The sequence below is a fragment of the Cavia porcellus genome, unplaced genomic scaffold (genome assembly GCF_034190915.1).
Source record: "Cavia porcellus strain 051 isolate PalLab524CR breed Dunkin Hartley unplaced genomic scaffold, mCavPor4.1 scaffold_7, whole genome shotgun sequence".
Taxonomy (NCBI): Eukaryota; Metazoa; Chordata; class Mammalia; order Rodentia; family Caviidae; genus Cavia; species Cavia porcellus.
Genome location: NW_026947490.1, coordinates 85,437,737 through 85,459,182, shown reverse-complemented (window position 1 = coordinate 85,459,182; position 21,446 = coordinate 85,437,737). Strand labels below are relative to the sequence as shown.

At 37.1% G+C, this 21,446-nt stretch overlaps 1 long non-coding RNA gene across 1 annotated transcript; it reads left to right on the top strand.

The window, feature by feature from the left end:
* Window positions 1-2,509: 2,509 nt before the first annotated feature.
* Window positions 2,510-20,466, top strand: LOC134476758 (uncharacterized). Its single transcript, XR_010048559.1, has 3 exons — window positions 2,510-2,623; window positions 19,359-19,485; window positions 19,680-20,466. It is a non-coding gene; the product is annotated as an uncharacterized LOC134476758 (long non-coding RNA).
* Window positions 20,467-21,446: the final 980 nt, after the last annotated feature.

The window sequence follows — 21,446 nt, the reverse complement described above, 5'->3', positions numbered from 1 at the left end:
AATTCAGTTACCATCTCTTCTTGTAAGTACAAAAACACTCAGGAATCCAAAATTCATGAATAGCAGTTTATTTAATATTACGACCAATAAAGTACCTGTGCCCTGTGAAGGTTGTCACAGACATCTGAAGGAATTTCATATGGAACCTGCTAGTGTCAGGTTTCCAGTTTTTTCTAAGGAGTGAATTAGGGCCTCTAGTACATCAGAAGCTTGATGCTTAGAAACAGAATTTTATACAGTTGATGTCAGATAAACGCATTACAATAAATCTAGTTAGATACATGATTGGTAATTAAAAACTGCATGAGCACACTTATGAAAAGTCTATTATTCAAGAGGCATTGTTGTTAGGTGGATAGCAAGGCTATTAGCAATAGCCAAACAGTAATCATTATGGAGAAAATTACTGAACCTGTTAATTTGGTACAAACTGAGCTCAGGGATTCACAATGACAAGATATGTAGCTGTGGACAAAACCAGAAACTTAGGAGAGATATTTTTCTTCCTTTACTAAAAAGTAAACAAGAAAAGAAAATAATTTTTTGCTGTTCAATAAGTGGAATCCATGGAAAAAAGAGAATTGGTTTTCTATCTTACCTAGGGACAGGTGGGTGTGCACACCCTACTACTGCACTATAGTAAATAAGGGAAGGTAACAATCATAAAAATAAGGGCTTAAAGACAGCAAGATTGAAATGAAAAAAAAAACAGTTTGGAAGAAGGAAGAGAAACGACAATCAGGCAGCTACCTGTGAGAAGGTAGTGGCTGCATAATTGAAGGCCTATGTTCCTGGCAGCATTGATTAAAGAGACAAAAAAAAAAAAAAAAACACTTTCCCTGGAACTTGTGCCAGGCTCTATGATCCCAACTCAGGTACCATTTCCTACATGCACATTCCTACTTCAGCGTCATTAGGTTTTTTTTTTTTATACTTTCTATATTTTAGATCTTAAATATATAGATTGGCTAAAAGCAATCTTGCACATGAAGTGAAGTCAACAATTAGGCAACAGGTTAATACAAAAATATAATGATTCTAGAGTTAAATGTATACATACTTGCCAAAAATGTTTTCACTTACAGTCTGTTGTAGTTAGGGGTTATACACTGAGAACAATTAGAATCAGGGCATGGAGTTTATAATATTTTTATAATGGTCACGGGGAGTTAACACAGGAAAATGCAGGAAACCTATCCACAACACCAAAGACATAGAATATTTAGTCAAGGGCCTAAATCCTCAGGACAATGCCTCTGATGAGTCCAACTGGAGGTCCAGTGCCCACAAGAAAGACTCACCCCAGTCTCTTTTATGGATCTATGCCAGGAAATCCCAAAGGTTCAGCGGTGGAAGCCAGAATGTCCACGCCAGTAGAATGAAGGTGCTGTGCTGGGGGGATGAGGGTTCTGCACTGGAGCCAAGAAGTCACACTCACAAAAAAGACCAGGTCTGTCTTGAAAGGCACAAAAGTGATCCTCAGCGACACGGAGGCCCTGAGCTCCTCCAAACAAGCACAGTCGGGTACGTGCTAGGAAGGAGCATGATGATTTAATCCTGGAGTCCAAGCATCACATGTCTTCCACTCTGGAGCCAGGAAGCAATGCTGGGTGTGAGGACCAAAGCTTCTGCAGGAGAACCAACAGTTCAAACAGCAACTCGTAGGAGAACCCACTATACCTCAATGCAATAACGCCCTAATTCTTCAGCACCGCTTCTTCTCCACTTATTATCCTGCAACTTTCCTCAGGTGGAGCATCTTCAATCAATGTCATGCTGATGTAATCCATCTGGTGTTAAGTTGACCACCAGTTCTTAATCCATAACACAATCTAAAGTGTTTTTTTTTTTTTATCCCACACTCAATACCAGGAAGTGATTTAGTGGATCAAGTGCGGTACCCTTTTTCAGCAGTAATAGTGAAGCTTATGCTTGGCAAGGATTATCTTCAAAACGTAGTTATGATTTATGACACTGAATAGAGTGTAAAGCTTTTCTGAAGCAGTTGGACTGTTTGATTTTCCTTATCTTTACTTTTTCTCAGCAATCTCTTACTGTTAATGTGTAGTTTCTTCATTCATGCTGTGATGGACTTCTCTTGGTAGATGGCCTAAAAATTAGTTTAATGCAAATGAGCAGACTGAGAGAGACCCTGTGAACTTCTGGGCAATAAAGCTTATGGTCTTATTCCTGAGCAGCCCCTACCTGTGCCAAGTTGTCCCAGCCTGAGCTTGACAAATAAACTTTTCTGTCATCAAGGGATTGGTTCTTCCACAGAACATTCACCTGGTTATATTTGGGACCCAGCTTCAGGAGAGGGCACTAAACCTTTAAGGAAACCAAGGACAGCACTGAAAAGCCAAGAGTAAACTATGAATCCTGGCAGGTGAGGGTGACATCATAGAAGAGAGATGGGCCCAGGAGCCAATTATTGATAAAGGTGGGTGAAGGTAGGAGGGCCAATCAGGTGGGCCAGGGGAGGAGGGTCTTCCCATCCCTCTTGTAGAAGTGCTCACTGGGAGTTCAGTGCTGAGTGCCTGGAGCTGAGCTCATGTCAAGTTTCTGTGACTACTTCTTACTGAGGACTGGAAAGGATCCTTGGAAATCCTCAAGCATAACAATGGTAACTTGATGGTATTGCAGCTGGGAATGGGATGGAATTTTGGCCAGTCTGGATGGTACTGGGCAGAACCCCTGTATACCCAGAGTGTCTTTTGCACAGCCTCAGGCACAGCTGTGTTTAAGGAGTGCAGTTCTTTGGAGGCAAACATGAATTCTGGCCTCAAAATTAGAAAACACTATCATTTGAATTCCTTATGTGAGACTTCTACCCGCCGTGATGTTATGGCATGAACAGAACTCATAATCTCATGTCATTGTGTGTTATGAGTTATGGAACCAAAATAAAAATGAGAAAACTGCTTGACTTTGTGAATGTTTCGTACATGGATAGATAGCCATGAGGGTACACCTGGCTCTATGGATTTAAAATAGATCTCCATCTTTGTTTCCTTTTCTTTTTTCTTTTATGTTTTATTATTATTGTTTGGATACAGAGTGTATCTCTGTAGTCTGGCCAGCCCATGAGATCCAGGATATCCTCTTCCATCTGTCTCCAGTGTGAGGAGATTACAGACCAGAGTCACTGCACCCAGAAAAAGAAATACTTTGAGCTGAGGTTGTCCAACCGTTTTCTTCAGCCTGTGGGGTCTATAGGAAACAGGTTTTAGAGATAAACTGGATGTTTGTGTTTACATTTATGTTACCTCAAGAGTTTAGTAATTAGCACCTGCAACTCACTCTAGTAGACTAGAATCTGCAATTTATTGTGAAGTTCAAAGTCCTAGTTCATGGTCTGTTCTGATTTTAATTCTTATCCCAGCCACTACTTTTGCAACTTTATCTCAGGCCATTTCCTTAGGGAGTGCCTTATTTATAAGCTAAGTAGATAAATACTTTTTTACAATTGAACTACTGAAGCAATGGTTTTCTTAAAGTTTAGAATGTTGTGAGGTATTTGTGGGATGGTAATGCATTAGTTCCTGAGTGCAAATTTCTTGCTGAGAACAACTTCCTGTAGGTGCTGCATGCTAATCCCACACTGAGAAAATCAGCAAACTGGTGTCTACAGGGATGTAGAGATCTGATAAAATGAGAGTGGAAATGGAAGTAGGTTTCATAACTGCAAAAATTTGTTACATTTGGGTTGTGCTTTAGTTTGACCTGAAATTTGAAGCAGTGAGTGGGGTGTGGTGGCACATGGCTTTAATCCTAGCACTCAGAAGGCTGATACAGGAGGATCCTTGCAAGTTTAAGACAAGCTTGGGGGATGAAGTGAGTTCCAGGACATGGCATCCTGAATTACATCATGAGTCCTTGTCTCGAAAAGAAATTTGAACGATGAAAAGGACTGTTTTACTGAAGTAGAGGTATCTTCACATGGTCAGGATCTGCATGAGTATTAAAGAATAAGGAAAAAAGTTTTAATAATATGTGCCAACATGATGGAAAGGAAATGAGAGAGCAGGGGCATGAGGAGGGAGGCCCAATCAGCAGGCAGCATAGTAAAGGACTTCTGAGGTGAGCTTGACCTACTGTGACAGCACTGGAGGATTGACTGTGTGGTAGGTCTGAGAGTAGGAAAAAGCTCACAGGCCTATAGAAAGGAGGGAAACTTAGTCATGGATAAAAACTTTTTCTATGTGTACTGATCAGCTCTCCTAATCGTGTATGAGGTAAGATAGGTACTTAGAACCCTAGTATTGAAGGTTTTGAAATATGTTGGGCATCACAATTAAAATAACATGGGAAGGAGTTTCTTTTGGACACCAAAGATTTTAAGATACATTTGTTGTTTCTTCTTGTCCAGTGACTGACCTTAGAAACCTGGCCCTTATTAACATCCTGCAAATTTTGAAAAAAGATTTAATTAATAAAATTTTTTTGGCATTTAGAGATGACGTCTTACTACTTTGCACATGGTCACAAGAAGAGGTGTGTCTTTGCCAGCACTTTGCTGAGTTTGATATATGGGAATGAAATTGTCTATCCTTATATATCCAGCAGAAATTCATGTTCTTTTAAATTTAAGAATGAATTTTAGGTACAACCAAGGTTAAGAGAAGAAGTATTTATTGAGTGAAAGAATGCTTCTGTGAGAGAGACAGAAGGGGTCCCATGTGAGTTGCCAAAGACTCTGCATTTTCTAGGAATTTTTATAATGTAAAACAATGAGATGAGGGAAGTCTAATGGCAGATCAATAACTCACAAGACAGGCAGGCATGAGGTGGGAAAGAGCTATGGTCAAACAATCAGTTTCCCTCCTCAGGTAAAATTGACTATATCAGAGACAAATGGGGAATTGAATCACATAGCAAGCTAGCATTATTTATGGACCAGTCACTTTTTCTGTAGGTGGTTAGAATGGCAACTCCTGTCTTCTCAAGGTGATCCATCCCTAACCCCTAAGAATTATACTTAAGGGTGTGATTGTATTTCTTTGTCATCTATCTTGAGATCTGGTCCACAGCATGTGGTGTGTGTATCTCTTCCAAAGTCACCAGATATCTGGTCCTCTGTGGGGGCCCTTCCAGATCCTAGCCATTTCTGATGGATGTAATATTTCTAACTAGCTCAACTGCCAGTGAGGGGATGACAGAAATATTCTACTTTGATGGTGATGGTTATGCCTCTGCTTTGCTGGAGGTAATTGGGTCTCCTTCTTTAGTTCACATGGTCCTTAATTCTCAGAGCCTCATACATCATCCATTGTCATGCTAGGGACTCAGGCATGCACTGCCATGCCTGGATCAGTGTTTTATTTTCATGTCACCCAATTTCACCAAGAATTCACTGGTGGGGTAAAATAAACATCACTGAGTCATGGTGATGCACAAATTTAATTCCAGCCCCCTCAGAAAGTTAGGAGTGCTTAAAAATCAAGGCCACCCCGGATTACTGAACTTTTTCAATATGAGATGCTAATTGAAAGTTTATGCCCATCTCAAATTATCTTTTCTAAAGTCCATGGGGCCCTTGGATAATGCGGAGAAAATGTTTGAGTGTAAACTTATATTAAATATTTAAGTTGACACATAGTTTGTACTAGCGATACTGGCTCAATGTGAAGTTTATATGCTCACGTTGGAGGATACAATGATGAGTCTCTGTTCTCTGAAAAAGGACACCATGGGTGAACAAACAGTGATTCACAGTGTGCTGCATTCAGTGAGCTACATGTCATTTAGTGTTGTATTATGAATTTCTCTTTCTGTTATATCTGAAATACATATTAAAGCATTTGTATTCAGCAGGTTGAAAAAAATCTAATGCTTAATGATAGTGTCTGCAATAAAAGGTTTGTTTTTAATATTCAATTCATTTTGTTGTCCCTTAGTTTTAGTTTGATCAAGTCATTTTCCTTATGAAACTCAAATATCTCTTTTGCGTTATTTCTTCCAGCCTTCAATTTTGTACCCTGTAGAACAGGAGCCTCACTTACCCAGTTCTTTCCAGTTTAGATAGCTGTATTCACCTGTTTCTCTTGAGCAGCTCTATCAGGAGAGCAGTAAAATCCTGTTTGGAAATGTGAACACTACTCTGGGTATTTTGTGTCTATGTTTCCCTGGATTTTTTAAATTATTGTTGTACTGATGTAGCCCCATATGGGCATACTGTTTGACCTATATACCCCAGACAAGAGGATAAAATGGAAATTTTAAATTAGTGGAAACTGAGCTGAGAGGCTGACATTAAGTTTATAGTTAGACTCTGCAAGTGTTTCTGTAATATATCTTTTAATGTCATCTCTGTAACACAGCTTAAGGTTTATAATTTCAATTGAGTGGTGTGATTTATCATCAGAAGGTTTTGTATTTTCAGGAGTTTCATCTCTTTAAAGGGAGAGGAGTTTCTAAGGTATCTAGGACTTTATTAGAGTATGGATTACATATATATTTGTGTGAGCATACAGAAATTGTTCAATAAGGTGACTAGAGCATGAAAATCACTTGATTCAGTTCCTAGGGCCTTCACTCAAGTAGAATGGGGGAGGTGAAACTGCCCAGGAAAAATAGGCAAAGCACATTGTGTATTTTGTGATTAATTATTCCACTTAAAATAAGATTTTAGCATTTTTTATTTTTCATGATATGAATTACTGCTTTAAATCCATGAGGGTGATGTAGTACTCTTGAGTAGGGCAGGCTGCAGAATACTGGAATGATTGTGTCTAATATACAGATAATTTTGTGAATCTTTTCTTTCTGGAGAAGAGATTCCAGTGGTTATAGGGCTTTACTGATAAAATGTTTCTTTATCTCCTGCAAAGATTTAAGAGAATCAGAAAATAATTACTATGTATGAAGAATATCTGTGAAGGGAATTCTTAGCAAAATAAAGATTATTTTTTGTAGTGATTATTTTGGTGTGTCTCATGATAGTATGAATGTCCCAGTCCATTTTTAATGCTCTGCACTTCTTTATGAATTACTGATTTATAGCACATGGCAAATGACTCCCTTTTATGTGCTTGACAAAAACAAATATGACCTGGTTTGAATAATAAGGGAAAACAAGTCTCTTACTTTTTGTGCATGGGCATAGGTATTTCATTGCCTTATGATATTGGCTTCAGGTTGCTCATTCTCTCAGAATCAAATCTTCAACCTTCCAGTGGAGATTCTTTAGGAGTGAGAGAGAGCCTGAGAGGCAGGGTTCATGCACCAGATGTAATGTTGTGGGTCAGGTTTCCTTGCAACATGAAGCCACATGCATACATGTCTTTCCTAATAACCTCAATGCCTTCAAACACTCAGAATGTGACAGTAGAATTCTAGGCATCAGGCATGCAAAGTTGAGTATTTACTTTGAAAAAATTAGTAAGTTAAAAGAGATTAGCATTCATCCCTTGAGATGGAAATGTCTATTACAGAAAATTTACATGCTGAATCCTTATCTTCTCACAGGGCCAGAATTGAGGGTGGGACACTGCATGCAGCCTTCTTTCTGCTCTCCAGCTAGGTTTAGTTTTCATAAGTCTTGAATCCATTGTAGTGACACTGTTGGATATTTTAACCAAGTCATAGGAAATGCCAGCGACATCTAACTATGACAAATAAAATGAGAGTTTAATATGAGGCCTCAAGCAGACAAATAGTATCCTCCACATTGAGTTTCATGGTAATGATGGTGAATTCCAGAATCAATGAACACACCCTCAGAATTCTAAGTCCTTCTAGGATGTTTAAAAAATCACATGAGAATTTTTTTTAAAGTTTAACATCAATAAATTTTAAAATACATATTACTATGGCTATGATGAAAATAATTACTAGGAGCCTTCCAGGCATGTATAAACTACTGTCTTACATCTAGGGTCATGCAATACATGAATACACTTTTGAATATATTAGGTTCTATACCTTATAATGATAAAAGTTGGATATTGTGATAGGAATTTAAATAACAGAAAGTGAAATAATATGATAAAGGACAACTTGCAAAGGGGCTGCCTGTTAAAAACACAAATTGATCTCTGAAGTAGAGCATTCGCATGTACATGCAATTTGTTTAAAACTGGGAATCAAACTCACAATGCCACATTGCCAGGTAAGCAATGTGCTGCTCAGCTATATCCCTGATCTTGTACAAGATTTTTTCTCTGTGTGCAGAGAAGGAAGCACCATTTGCTCCTGTAATTATTATACTTCATTGATAGTGACTGTACATTGTTGAAAAGGACACGCTAAAAGATGCACCTTGGGCTCTTTATATGTTTCATATGTGGTATTCATATTTTTAAAATTATGTCAGTATGAGTTGCATGTGGTATAATGCTCATAATTTCAATCAATTGTTTTTTTTTCTTTTTTTATTTAAGGAGAAAAAAACAGAAAAATGGTACAAGTAATACAAAATTTAAAAAATAAACAGTAATAAATCACTAGTTAATAGATTACATATTCTCTTCTTAAATAGTTGCTCAAGTTACAAAATCGAAGCATATAAAGTGAACTTTCAAACAGTGAGAGTGCAAACAGTTTTGTTCAGTGATCAGAAAAACCTCAGTACTATGGTTATCTATTTTATACACTTAAACATATATGCAGTTACAACCTTTAGAGCACTTTCTTTTCTTTAACACATTTTTGGGTATTATTACTCCCACAGTTCTTATTACTTTTTCTGAAGAGAATAAAACCAAATGCAATATATCAGAACAGAGTCAGTCAAATCAAAAGGATGGAAATAATAGGTAATGTAAAAACAAAATACAAGGTGATCAATAATGGTTAGCATACTGCCTCTTGCTATTTTAAGAAGAATAGCCAGTTACAATAAAATTGAGCAAAACAGTAAAGAATAAAACCAAAGCATTGGAGACATTACAGGACTTTAAAAGAAGATAATAGTCAACCAGAATCGGCATCATAATGAAGCTTATTGTCTTCACAGTTTTGCCTATACTTTCGAAATTGGTAATATCAAGCAAAGTGGAATATGGAAAAATCAGTCAAAAGAAGATCGTGAGTGCAATACAGGATATCAAATCAAGTGAATAGGAAATCAAAGTTGGTTACTATAATGTATCCTGCTATTTTTTTAATTTATTTTGCCCTTAATTAAAAAGAAAAAAGTAAATAATTTTTTTTTTAAAAAGAGGATTGAGATAAAAGAGAGCATAACAACAGAAACAGTGCAGGTAAAAACATAACCATTTAAGCAAAATAGTGTTTCACTACAAGATATGCTGACACAAAAATAGTTACTGTAGTGTCTCTTTCCTTTAAATCTTTGAGTATAACTTCGTATACTGTAGCACCAAACATATCAAGACACTATAAAACCATTCAAGAGAATGACATTATTACCAGATATTTAGAACCAATTAACATAAAAAGAACAATGGTTTCTGTATAATCTCCTTGTCTACAAAAGTTTTTACTTATATTATCATATATAATAAATTCCAATAAGATACAACCTTTCAAGACCAATCGAGACAGAAGAATACAAGTTTAATGGGACTTCAAAACAAGATGATACTGAATCAACACTAGCTATGATGATGTCTTGTTTTCTGCAAAATAGCTGTTCCTACCATCCGATCTTCTCTGCCTCATTTCTGTTGAACTCTTTTTCTGTCGTTTGTTGTCAGCTTGTCTTCTTCATTTTGATTTCTGCTCCATTCATTGTTGCCTCTCGGCCACTATTCCTGAAATGTTGGTATTTTCCTTTTTTAGAATATCCTGTAGTATTGTCTGCAAAGTTGAATTGATGGTTGCAAATTGCCCTAGTTCCTCTTTATCCTGGAAGCACCTTATTTTTCCATCACCTTCTGGGGACAGTTGTTCAGGATATATCAATCTTGACTGCAGGTTATTATCTTTCAAAGCTTGAATTATTTCCCCCCATGCTCTTTGTGATTTGATGGTTTGTTCACAGAAGTCTGCTGAAATTCTGATGGGTGTTCCCTTATAAGTGATCTGTTTCTTGTCTCTGATGGCTTTTAATATTCTGTTCTTATATTGGATTTCTGGAATTTTGATTATTATATGCTTGGGTGTAGCTCTATTTGAGTTCTAGGTGGCTGGGTTACTGCATGCCACATACATTTGAGTATCTTTACCATTTGCTAACTTAGGGAAATTCTCTTGGATTATTTCTGTGAATAGCTTTTTTAGTCCATTTGTTTGTATCCCTACTTCTTCTTTTATGTTCTTAATTCTTAAGTTATAGATCCTCTTATCATCTAGCCTTTGTATTGTTGCTGTTCGTATTTTGTTATTTTTAAGAAGTTTTTCATTTCATGCTCCCATATTACAAATCTGTCCTCCAGTTCAGATAATCTATCCTTAGTTTCTTTCAAGCTGTTATGCCAGTTTCTGATAGAGTTTTTTGTTTCCTGGTAATCTCTTTGAACCTGCTTCACGTATTCTGTTTTCTCTATTTTCTCTATCAAACAATTCTCCCCTTTTTTTTTTCTGTTCTTCCATTCCACCATCTGTTTTTTTCTTGGGTGGTTTTTAGCATTTCTATAACTATTTTACTTATATCTTGCTTCAGGTTATTAATGACTTGATTCCTAAACTTGTCTATAAGGCTCCAGAGATAGCGCTTTGTGTCTATTGGTGCCATGTCTGATATTGCGTGTTTCTCAGGATTGGGTGCAGAGGACCCTTTCTTGTCACTCCCTCTTCCCATATTTTTTGTTCCTTTTATACAAGCAAATATAGGATGCCCAGTTTCTTTCTTTGTTGGTTACAGTTGGGCTGGCGATTTAACTCAGTGGCATAAGCACCTGCCTTGTAAGCAGGCGATCATGAGTTTGATCCCAGGTACCGATAAAAAAAAATTTGTTTGAATTGCGCCAGCTAGATTTTCCTGCCCACTGCAGTGTACTAGGTAGATAGAGACCTTGGGAGCCTATGCTGGGCCCTCCCCTCCAGGTCAACCTACTGAAGGCTTGACTGCTAAGGTGCACCTCCCAGTACTGGGACCTGGTTTGGGCTAGCCTACCGGGTCTTAGTCAGCAGCGTCATGCAGACCAGGCACTCCCCACCAATCTCGCTTCAGAGGGGAATATGTGACTGAAGTCACTGCAACAACCTGTTCTGGCTAGTCTGCCTGGTCCCAGTATGTCCTTTGCTGAAGCCTCCTACTCTATGGAAGGGTCCCCGTTTCTCTCACTCACCGCAGGTCAATGCAGGGCCCCCAGCCAGTCCTGCTCTCAACTCCGTTCATTGCTTCCCACTCTCAGAACTTTTGTGGCTCTCTCCTTGCTGTGCAATTGGGACACAGCAGCAGCTTCAGGAAATTCAAATCACAGCTTCCAGTGCCGTGGGGTCCAGCTTCCATGCTGAAACCTTATCTGTTCCTGTTATATCACTGGGATTGTGTTTCCAGTTGGTTTCTCTTAGTTTAGTTTGTTACTGGGTTGGCAAAGTGTATCTTCACTTGATTAGGATTTCTTGCCCAGCACCATTCCAGGATTTTAAGTGCGGTTTCTCAGAGAGCCTCTGAAGCTGCTGCTCTCTATCCACCATGTTCTCCTGGAAGTCCAACATTTTTTCTTGGTGAGTACATTCAAGTTTCTTCTGGCCAGTGATTTAGCTCAGCAGCATAAGTGCCTTCCTGGCAAGCACAAGGTTGTGAGTTCAATCCAGTTTTTGGAGGTTGGCTTCCACACTCAGTTGGCTCCAAGGCAAGCGGGCAAGGCTGGGCTGCGGTTCATGGTGGCTGCAAGCCAAATCAGTTGTTGATACCTGATACATATTTACATGGCACGTATCTCTATTCCAATGAAGAGATATTGTCTGTGGTATATTATCCTATAAATTCTATTAAATTTTTGTTGAAACTTTCATTTTTTCACCATGTAGACTCTTATTTGAAAGTGAATATATTTGTGTGCATTCCAGCTTAATCTGCTAATTTTTTCATCTTGTGTCTTGTCTTTGTCCGCTGACATCAATGTCTGATTTTTTCCCCAGATATTTATGTATTTAGTTACATTAATTACTAAGTAATTCCTCTAATATTTTTAAGAGTTTCTTCTCTATTGTACTTTGGAATCTGCTCAAATATAGAGCAATGAATATCCTATTTCCTGTGGGGTGATTAACACTTTTACATTACAGCAATTTTCTCTAGTTCTCTCTGGAATCTTAGCTTCCTGAGGCTCAGGGATGGGCCTGTTATGTGCTCTGCTGTCCATAGTCTCAGATTTCCAAAAGACTGCCATGCAGAGTGATGCCATGCACTCAGCTCACAGCTCCTCTGTTGAGCTTCCCTCTGCAGTGTGTTCTCTAATGTTCTACAATGGAAGTCTATGTTCTTTTCCAGTACCTCCATTCACTGTTTTTAATATGTTTTGAGACATCAATTTTGAGGAACTGAAATAATTCTAAATGTGCATTCATTGACATGGATTGTGAAATCCTTAATTATTTAAGCTTTTTATTGAAAAATTATTTAAAATTTGTGTTTTGATCTCTCATTCTAAGGATATTCTTCATTTTTTCTACTTTTCATTTATAATTTTGTTCCAGTATTGGGTAAGAGCCTGCTTTGCATGACTTCTACTCCATGACTATGTTACGTTCTGTATTGCTGTGTTGAATCTGGTTTACACGTGTGAATACTTATTGCCTTGCTGTGAGAATATTGTGGTATGTTTTTCTGTGATAAACCATTCAATAGAATCCATCTGATATATTGCTTTGAATTATTATCTTGTTGAATTTATGTGTGACCTTAAAGATTGCTCTGTCTTCTTGAGCTGTCAGTCACTGATGAAGATGTTTGGAACTCTTAAATATATACTTGTAAATGATTGATTTTTCTCTTTCAATTCTGTTTCTGTTTATGCAGTTGATTGCTCTTTATATGGTACATGTATTAAGGAATGATATTTGTTTCTAAATAACTGCTGATTGTACATGTGGAATATAATCAAGCTAATGTAGCTTGAGTATGTTTTGTTGAATCAATGGCACTGAGGTATGTCTTTTTGCATAGCTTAATTTTTAACCTTTCATATCAGTGTGCACATAATAAACACTGCACTCCGGATCATGGGAGTATTTTTGGATTACGTAGTTGTCTAGCTATTAATCAGCTCTGACACCTGTTCTCTCAGTCCCTTTTAGTCTGACCTGTTCTCCTGATAATTTGTCCTCTCCTGATAGGGTGACCTGTTCTCCTTTTGGTGAACTTCAAATTTCACAACTGTTAGTGCTGAATTTGTTACACTGATATTTGTAACTGTAGTTTGTTTATCACTATCTAATATGTAAACTGTCCAATCATTTCATATCTCAAGACAGATAAACAGATACAAATTAATTAGTACCTGTATTGCAATTTATTGTTTTAATCATTTAAATAAAATCTTGTTCTCAAAGATTTTGTGTATAGATTTAATGAAAACAGTGAAAGAGTCACAGGTGTATTCAGAAAGTTTCACCACTGTGTCTTAAGCAAGGAATGAAGGTAACCATGTTAAAAATACCTTCAGATCAGAAAGTATTATTGCATGATTGATGACAATTCTTTGGAAATATTCCAAAGTATACAATGTTTTCTTTTATGGAAATGATTCTTTTAACTTATTCCCTTTATGTTTTTAGAAACTACAATTGAAATTGCATGACAATTCTTTGGAAATATTAAAAAGTGTACACTGTGTTCTTTTATGGAGATGATTCTTTTAACTTATTCCCTTTAAGTTTTTAGAAACTAGAATATAAATTGCACATAGAAATATATTGTGTGGTTTTGTGGTATTTCTCAATTCAATCATTTCTCACTGTCGTTCACAAGGGCTGATATGTGAATCAAGGCCAAAGTGCATTCTCATTTATTCTCTTTTTTTTTATTTAAAGAAAAGGAAACAAAAAAATACATGGAGATAAAAAGGGGTAGAAATAATACAAAATTACAGAAAAATAAATGATAAGAAATTGCTGGTTGATAAGTTACATATTGTCATCTTAGAAATAGCTGCTCAGGTTACAGAATTAAAATATTTAGAATGACATTCAAAAAGTGACACTACAAACTGCTCAATGATCGAACAAAAGCTCAGTAATATGGTTATCAGTCCTACACATTTGTTTTACATCTCAAAAAGGATAAGATTAAACATATCAAAACAGAACAAAACAGTTAAAAAAACAATTTAAAGAAATACAGATTTCAAAGCAAGTCCACTGGAGATCTTCACTATTTAACTGTCTCCAGTTTCTTACAAATAGTTGTCCCCATCTTCACCCACTTTATATACTTACTGCATATTATATTATAGAACTAATCAAATCATTACAGGATGATAAAGGCTTTTTAGGTCTTCAAGATCTGACATTAGGGAAGACAATAATAACCACCACCACATCTCTCATTCTCTTTGTGATAGCTGTCCCCATCTCTACATATGCTGAAATTGAGCTCAAGGAACCAGTCCAATGTCATTCTAATCAGCGAACAATAGTATTGCTAGAATTCATATCATAATGCTACAAGATTAGCCTCGGGTTTCTTAGCATCTCTTCCTCAGAGTATCTGTTCATTACATCTTGCATTATATAATCTGTTCCCATAAATAATTAAAAAAATTCATGTGTGAATTTCTGCATATATATCTATCCTCTCTGTATTATAGGGAAAACCAAGTCGTACCAAGATAGCAAAAGAATTTCCTAGAAAAAACATGCACTGGATAAGACATATAAGACCACAATATAAATGATATTCCATAGTTACTATGTTTTCTCTTGTTATTTTCAATAGAATTGTCCACAACACCGGCTTATTATAGTTAAACATAGTATTACCTATTTTTATAAAAACTTAACTTTGAAAGCATTGTAGGATTTGAGGGCTGCTAATAGTTAATACCAGTATGGATATCCTTTACATCTTGTCATCTTCAGAGTAGTTGCCTCTACTTTTAGGGTTGATACTAATAAGCATACCAAATTCAAATAAAATCAGCCAAGGCAAACCCATGGCCTTATGAATTGGATTCAATTAAGATCAGTCATAGTAAGACAATGTAAGTAATACAGGGTTTCAATTTAAGTTAATAGGAAAGTAAGGATAGTTACCATAGTATAACCTGCTATTTTTAGGTCAGGATGTCTGTGCCCTCAAATCTGACATGAGTGGACAGACCAGAACAAATTAAATTCAAACTAAATATGGCGATAAGACTACTGTGTCTTTTAAATCCTTATACACCATTAACAATGACCTCTGCCTTTTTAAAATAGTGTTTCAGAGCTGTCTATCTTAAAGGCTATAGCTTACCGTCTCTGACTCATGTCTGCTACTCCACTTTTCTGCTATAATTTTTCCACTTTATTCCCTCATTCCACTGTCTGCCCCATTCATTGAGGCCTCTCTGCCGCTGTTGCTGGAATCCTGGTATCCCTTCCTCTCTTTCTCTGTAATGTCCTTCAGCACTCTCTGTAGGGTTGGATTGGTGGCCACGAACTCCCACAGTTCCTCCTTGTCTTGGAAGCATCTTATTTCTCCATTAATTTTGAGAGAGAATTTTGACGGGTATATGAGCTTTCATTGCATATTATTTTCTTTCAGGACTTGGAATATTTCTCCCCACTCCCTTCTTGACTTAAGAGTTTGTGTGGATAAGTCTGCTGTTATTTTGATAATTTTCCCGTTGTAGGTAATCTGCATCTTTTCTCTGGCTGCTTTTAATATTCTGTTCTTTTGGTGGATTTCTGAAATCTTGATTATTATATGTCTAGGCATAGATCTGTTTTGGTTGTAGGTAGGTGGTGTTCTATATGCCTCTTTTATCTGGATATCATTTCTTTTTGCTATACATGGGAAATTTTGCTTTAATATATGTGTGAATATTCTTTGTATTTCATTTTTGGTTGCTCCTGCTTCCTCATTCACATTCTTTATTCTTAAGTTATGTATCTCTCTGTCATCTTCTAGTTTTTGAATTCTTTCTTTCTGGTTCCTTGCTATTTTTAAGAGTCTTTTTCTTTCACGATCATATACCATAAATCTCTCTTCAAGTTTCAGAAGGCTGTCTTTAGTCTGTCAAGGCATTTTGCCAGTGTTCAATGGAGTTTTTAGTTTCCAGGTAATCTCTTTGGATCTGTTTCATGTATTCTAAATTATGTTTAAATTCTTCTTTAGAAGTTTCTCTTTCTTTTCTGATTTCCTCAGTTCTTCCATCTGTGTTCTCGGGGGGGGGCTTGTCATTTCTTTAATTAATCTCTTTATATCTTGCCTCACTTGGATTAAGAGTACAGCTTTAAATTCATCTATGAGGTCATGAAGGTATTTTTTAATTTCGGCTGATGCTGTGTCGAGTATTGGATGGTTACTGTGCTTGTTCTCTTCAGTGTTTACTTCTCCTGGGCTTATTTTCTCATGTTGGGCAGTGGGAGATTTTTTTTATTTTTATTTTTATCTCTTCTCATGTTTCTGGTTTCTTTCAGACTGGAGTGTCCTGGGGGTCCGTTGGCCCTCTCCGTATTGCTTAGAGCCTTTCAGAAGCGTGCTGGCTTGAGTTTTTGCTGTCCTCCCAATTTGCTGTTATCTGGGGTAGACTGGGATGCAGGGGAAGTACAGGCTAGCCTCTAGCCTCTGTGCCAGTCAATCCGTAAATTAGGCTGTACTTTCTGGATGTCACTGAGTTGTGACTATTTTGTATCTGCTTATTGGGCCCCAAGTAGAGGCTTAGATTAGCCCCAGTAGCTTCTGCCAGTTCTCCCTGTACCAGAAGCAGCTGACTAATGTCACTATGACACAGGTTTCTGCCCAAATCCCAGCTGTTCTCTTCCAGACCTCTCTGTGACAGGAGCGCCAGGAGAGCAGGTCTGCCCAAATCCAAGATGTCTACCACTAGTTCTCTGTATGACGCTGAAGCCAGCACGGCATCAGGCTCTGCCCAATTTCAATATGTCTTCCACCAGACCTCCCTATAGGGGACTCAGTGATGTCACCGAGCTGTAGGTTCTGCCCAACTCTAAGATGTCTGCTGCCAGACTCTCTGTGTTATTGATGTCCCCATGGTGGCAGGCACTGCCCAGTTCCAAGATGTTCTCTGGCCAACCCCAGCAGTTGCATGGTCCCCAGTAATCACCAGGGTTCAGTGCAGGTCCTCCTCCCGGGTCCACTGCACACCACGCCGCCCACCCTCCCCGCGCTCCTGGTACAGTGAGGAATGGTCAGAAAACTGCACAGCGTTAGGCTTTGGAGCTCCAGAGCCTTTTACAATCTCCTCTGGTGCTGTGGGGCAGTCCTGGCTGCTTCTTGGGGTCCCAGGTCTCAGTTTCCAGCAGTGACCAAAAGCCAACACAGCTTTTCCTGTTGGGTCCATGGGTCAGCTCACTGATTTAAAGGCATGGGATTTGCAGCCTCCCATTATCAGCCTTCACAGCCTCAGCACGACTTTAAATCCTCCAGCTCTGCTGTCTTGGTTAATAAGAATCGTTACCCATTTGTCTGGCCCTCTCCATGTTGTCATATTCTAGCTTCTAATATGATTTCTCCAGAGAGACTCGCCGCCCGATCCCCTAGCAAGCCGCCATTTTCTCAGCCCCCCTCATTTATTCTCTTGTCACAGTTTCTGAGTCTGTAATTTCACTTGAAAAGAATCACGTGTATTTCAAGGAATCATAGAACAAAATATTTTGTAGACATTAGAAAGAATTCACTTGTGTGTAGATTTTCATAAACTCCATAGAAAAGGAGTTTGTGGAATTTAAGAATAAATCTAAATATTTTTTCTTCCACACTTCAATATTATTTGGTTATTTTCACAAATGTGATTTAGATTTTCTTTTCTATTCATTATTTCTGCTGGGTCACATAAATTTTGTTTACTTTTAGATTTGTGCTCATTGATCATAACTCTATGTAAAATCTTTGTATTGTGTTCCCAATAAATGTTTTCTTGTTTAATTCCAATTTTCATAGATTTCAAATTCTTCTAATTTTCATGGCTGCTTGATTTTCTTCAGAAGAGTTTTGCACTGAGTGTTTTTCAGTATAAGTTGCACAGTAATTTATGTTTCTCTTTCCCATTTCAATAATTCACCAATGCACATAGGCAACGATAGTGTGCAGGCCAGATTTCTAGGGACATACCTGTTTCTTTCTGGATGTAAATGAAACATATTGTGCTTTCTTGCCTAGAAGCACAATGCCAGCTGAATTGTGACATAATATTCTACTTCCATGTGGGTGAATTGCAGGTTGTTTTCCTTTCCTGAGATCCATTTGTCCACTGATATGAAGGTTGAATGTCAAATGTTTTCCTGTTTATTATGCAAAATGTTTGCTTGCACACAAATATTCAATGTTTGTAGGCTTTTTTTCTCTAACTTACATCTACAGTTGTTGGAACTAATCAAAGGTGCACTTGAATTCTCTTTTTGGTACTGGAAAGTATACTCAGGCCCTTGCAAATGTCAGACAGGTGCTTTTACCATTGAGATATATCCTGGGTGCAAAGCTGTGATTTGTCAATGATTGTGAATTAATTTTAATTTTCATTTGGTATGGGAGTTTGATGAATGGCCTCACTTGTAGTCTGAACTGTCCTTATTACATAGCCCAGGCTGAACTCTGTATGCATGGCAAGCATGAAATTTGTGGTACCCCTCTTACATCACGATTTCAAGTTCTGAGAGTACAAGCATATATTACTCCACTGGACTGAACTCTTCCATCTGTATTTAGTGACCAGTTACTTTGCTATTCCTCAATTTTCACTCCATTTCCAGCATTTCATATATGTTTTTTTTCCCACATTATCTTCCGTTGCACCCTAGTGGAATTTCCAGTATATAAGTACAAGGAGATAATTTAGTATCCTTGAGCTATAGATTTATAACTATATTTTCCCTTATTTCCTTGTCTATAGAATGGTCAAATACAACTTTTCTGTCATTAAATTTTAATCATTCAGAAATCTCTTTTCATATTCAACTAAATATTTATCTATAAATCTAGATGCAAGACCACAATGCTATTGATAAGAAAGACAAACTCAGTGTTATGAATAACCAATATTTTGTGAATGGTGGTTTGCATGCTCACTCTTTGAGCTCTGCTTTAAAGTAAGTGAAAAACTACACTATTGGTGGCCCTGCAGGATAAGCCATGCTACAGTTCTGTGATTGCTTTGGCAGTGTGTCATACTCTAGCATCAGTGTTACTGGGTGCCTCTATTTGAATGTACTTGAGTTTTGATGACCATGACATGCAGTTAATACTTGAAGGAATGAATTTCAGTTAGACTATTTATGACAGGAACTGAGATATATCAGGTCATGTGTGACTGAACTTCAGGACCCTTGTCATTATTCAGGAGACAGTGACCTTTGAGGATGTAGCTGTGAAATTCACCCCAGCAGAGTGGGAGTTGCTGACTCCATCCCAAAAGAAGCTCTACAGAAGAGTGATGTGGGAAACATATATGAATATTACTGCAACAAGTAAGGATGACATGTTTGTTTATACTAACAGCATTAATTATTGCTCATTGATACAGTTTAATATATTTGATAATAATAACATTTGCTTGAGTATCTCAAGTCTGATTATACTATACTATGTGTATAAATCAAATCAGTGATATTTTAATGCACAGTTATAGTAATTGTATTTTATTTCTATGTCCATATTACAGGAAGAATATGGAATAATCAGCAAATTAAGGAAGAGGACAAAAATTGCTCAAGTAATATAAGGTGACTGAAACATAAGAGAAAGGGGACATTACTTAATTGTCAATGTGTGAGCAAAAATATTACAACAAAGGAACTTGAAGAAATGAAATCATGTTATACTTTATTTAACTTCAGAAAAATACCAAGAGATATACTTGATTTTATTTTGTATTATCTGGGAAATCAAAGAAACATACTGAAATATAAGAATCAGAGGTAATTCTAATGCTATGTAGTAAATAACACTAATGTATCAGTTTAAAAATTGCCTTCATGATCAACATCATATAAATGTATGATAATAAATTTAAATATTGTATTCTGATATGTAGGAAATGAGCAAATTGTGAAAGTTGATAAAAACCCATCTTCAAAATACCATTTATGTATACACGTGAATATTGAGATTTTCATGATCTAGAATTATTTTCACATAGCATTAGCATTCAAAATGAAAATGAATTCTACTGTTACAATAAGTACTCTGAAAATATCCTATAGAATATTGAGCTGTTCATGTTTAAAATTCCTCATACATTGTTGATGGACACATAAAATACAAACATGGTAATACATATTCAGTGGTCTGAAAATTAAAACAACATATTTCATATTGTTTCACATGTACATCCACAATGATATCCTTTTTTAAATCTTGTGAGCCATGATTTTATACTGTAGTTCAGGTTGACTTTGAACTTACTGTGAAGCCCATAATGGGCTGAACCTCAGACGAATCCTCCTGCCTCTACCTCCTGACTATTGAGTGGGTCATACTGTGTCATTATGTGTAATGATTCTCTCAGTATATTGTCAAATACATTAAAATCATCAAATTTTAGTGATGTATGAGTGTGTTGTTTGTTAAAGCACATGAAAGGGCATTTACAATATCCAATACAAGAATCAACTCACAGTAGCTAAGCATTGAGAAGAGCCCAGATGCCCATCACTGGATGTAAAGGTAAAGAAAACGTGAAGTCAGCTCATCACAGTGGTGCATTCCTACAATCCCCAAGCAGCTGGGGAAGCTCAATCAGCAGGATGATAACTTGAAGTTCAGCTCGGGCAAGTTGATGATCAATAAAAATCTCTCTCAACAAAATAAATAATAGATCAGCAAATGTAGTTCATTCTATGACCTGTGTTTAACTCCATGTTGAAAATAAAAGCTATGAAAGGGAAGCATGATATCATTTCCCAAGAAACAAGAAGTATTGGAACTTAAGTGAAGTAATTCAGACATAGAAATGGAAATATCACAGGTCTCTCTCTCTCTCTCTCTCTCTCTCTCTCTCTCTCTCTCTCTCTCTCTCTCTTTTGGTACAGAGAAATAAACTCACAATCTCATGCTTGCCAGGCTGGTGCTTATGCTGCTGAGCTAAATCGCTGGCCACAACTCAGGTTTTTTCTTAAATGAGAAATTAAAACCTTATTTGAGAAGTGAAAGTAAAGAGAGAAAATATATGACCAAAAGTCCTTATGTTCTGTAGATGAGAAAGATGATCAGGCTAAATAGACAAAGGGGAGATTAAGACACGAAGAGCTAAAAAAAATGATCAATGTTTGCTATTCATTTGTACCAGTCTCCTAAAATGATATTAAGTATTAGAATCACATAACAATTTAAAATTGCCTAAATGGAGCAGGGGATTTATCTCAGGGGCATAAGTGTCTGCCTTGCAAGCATGCAGTTGTGAGTTCAATCCCTGGTACCCCCCCCCCAA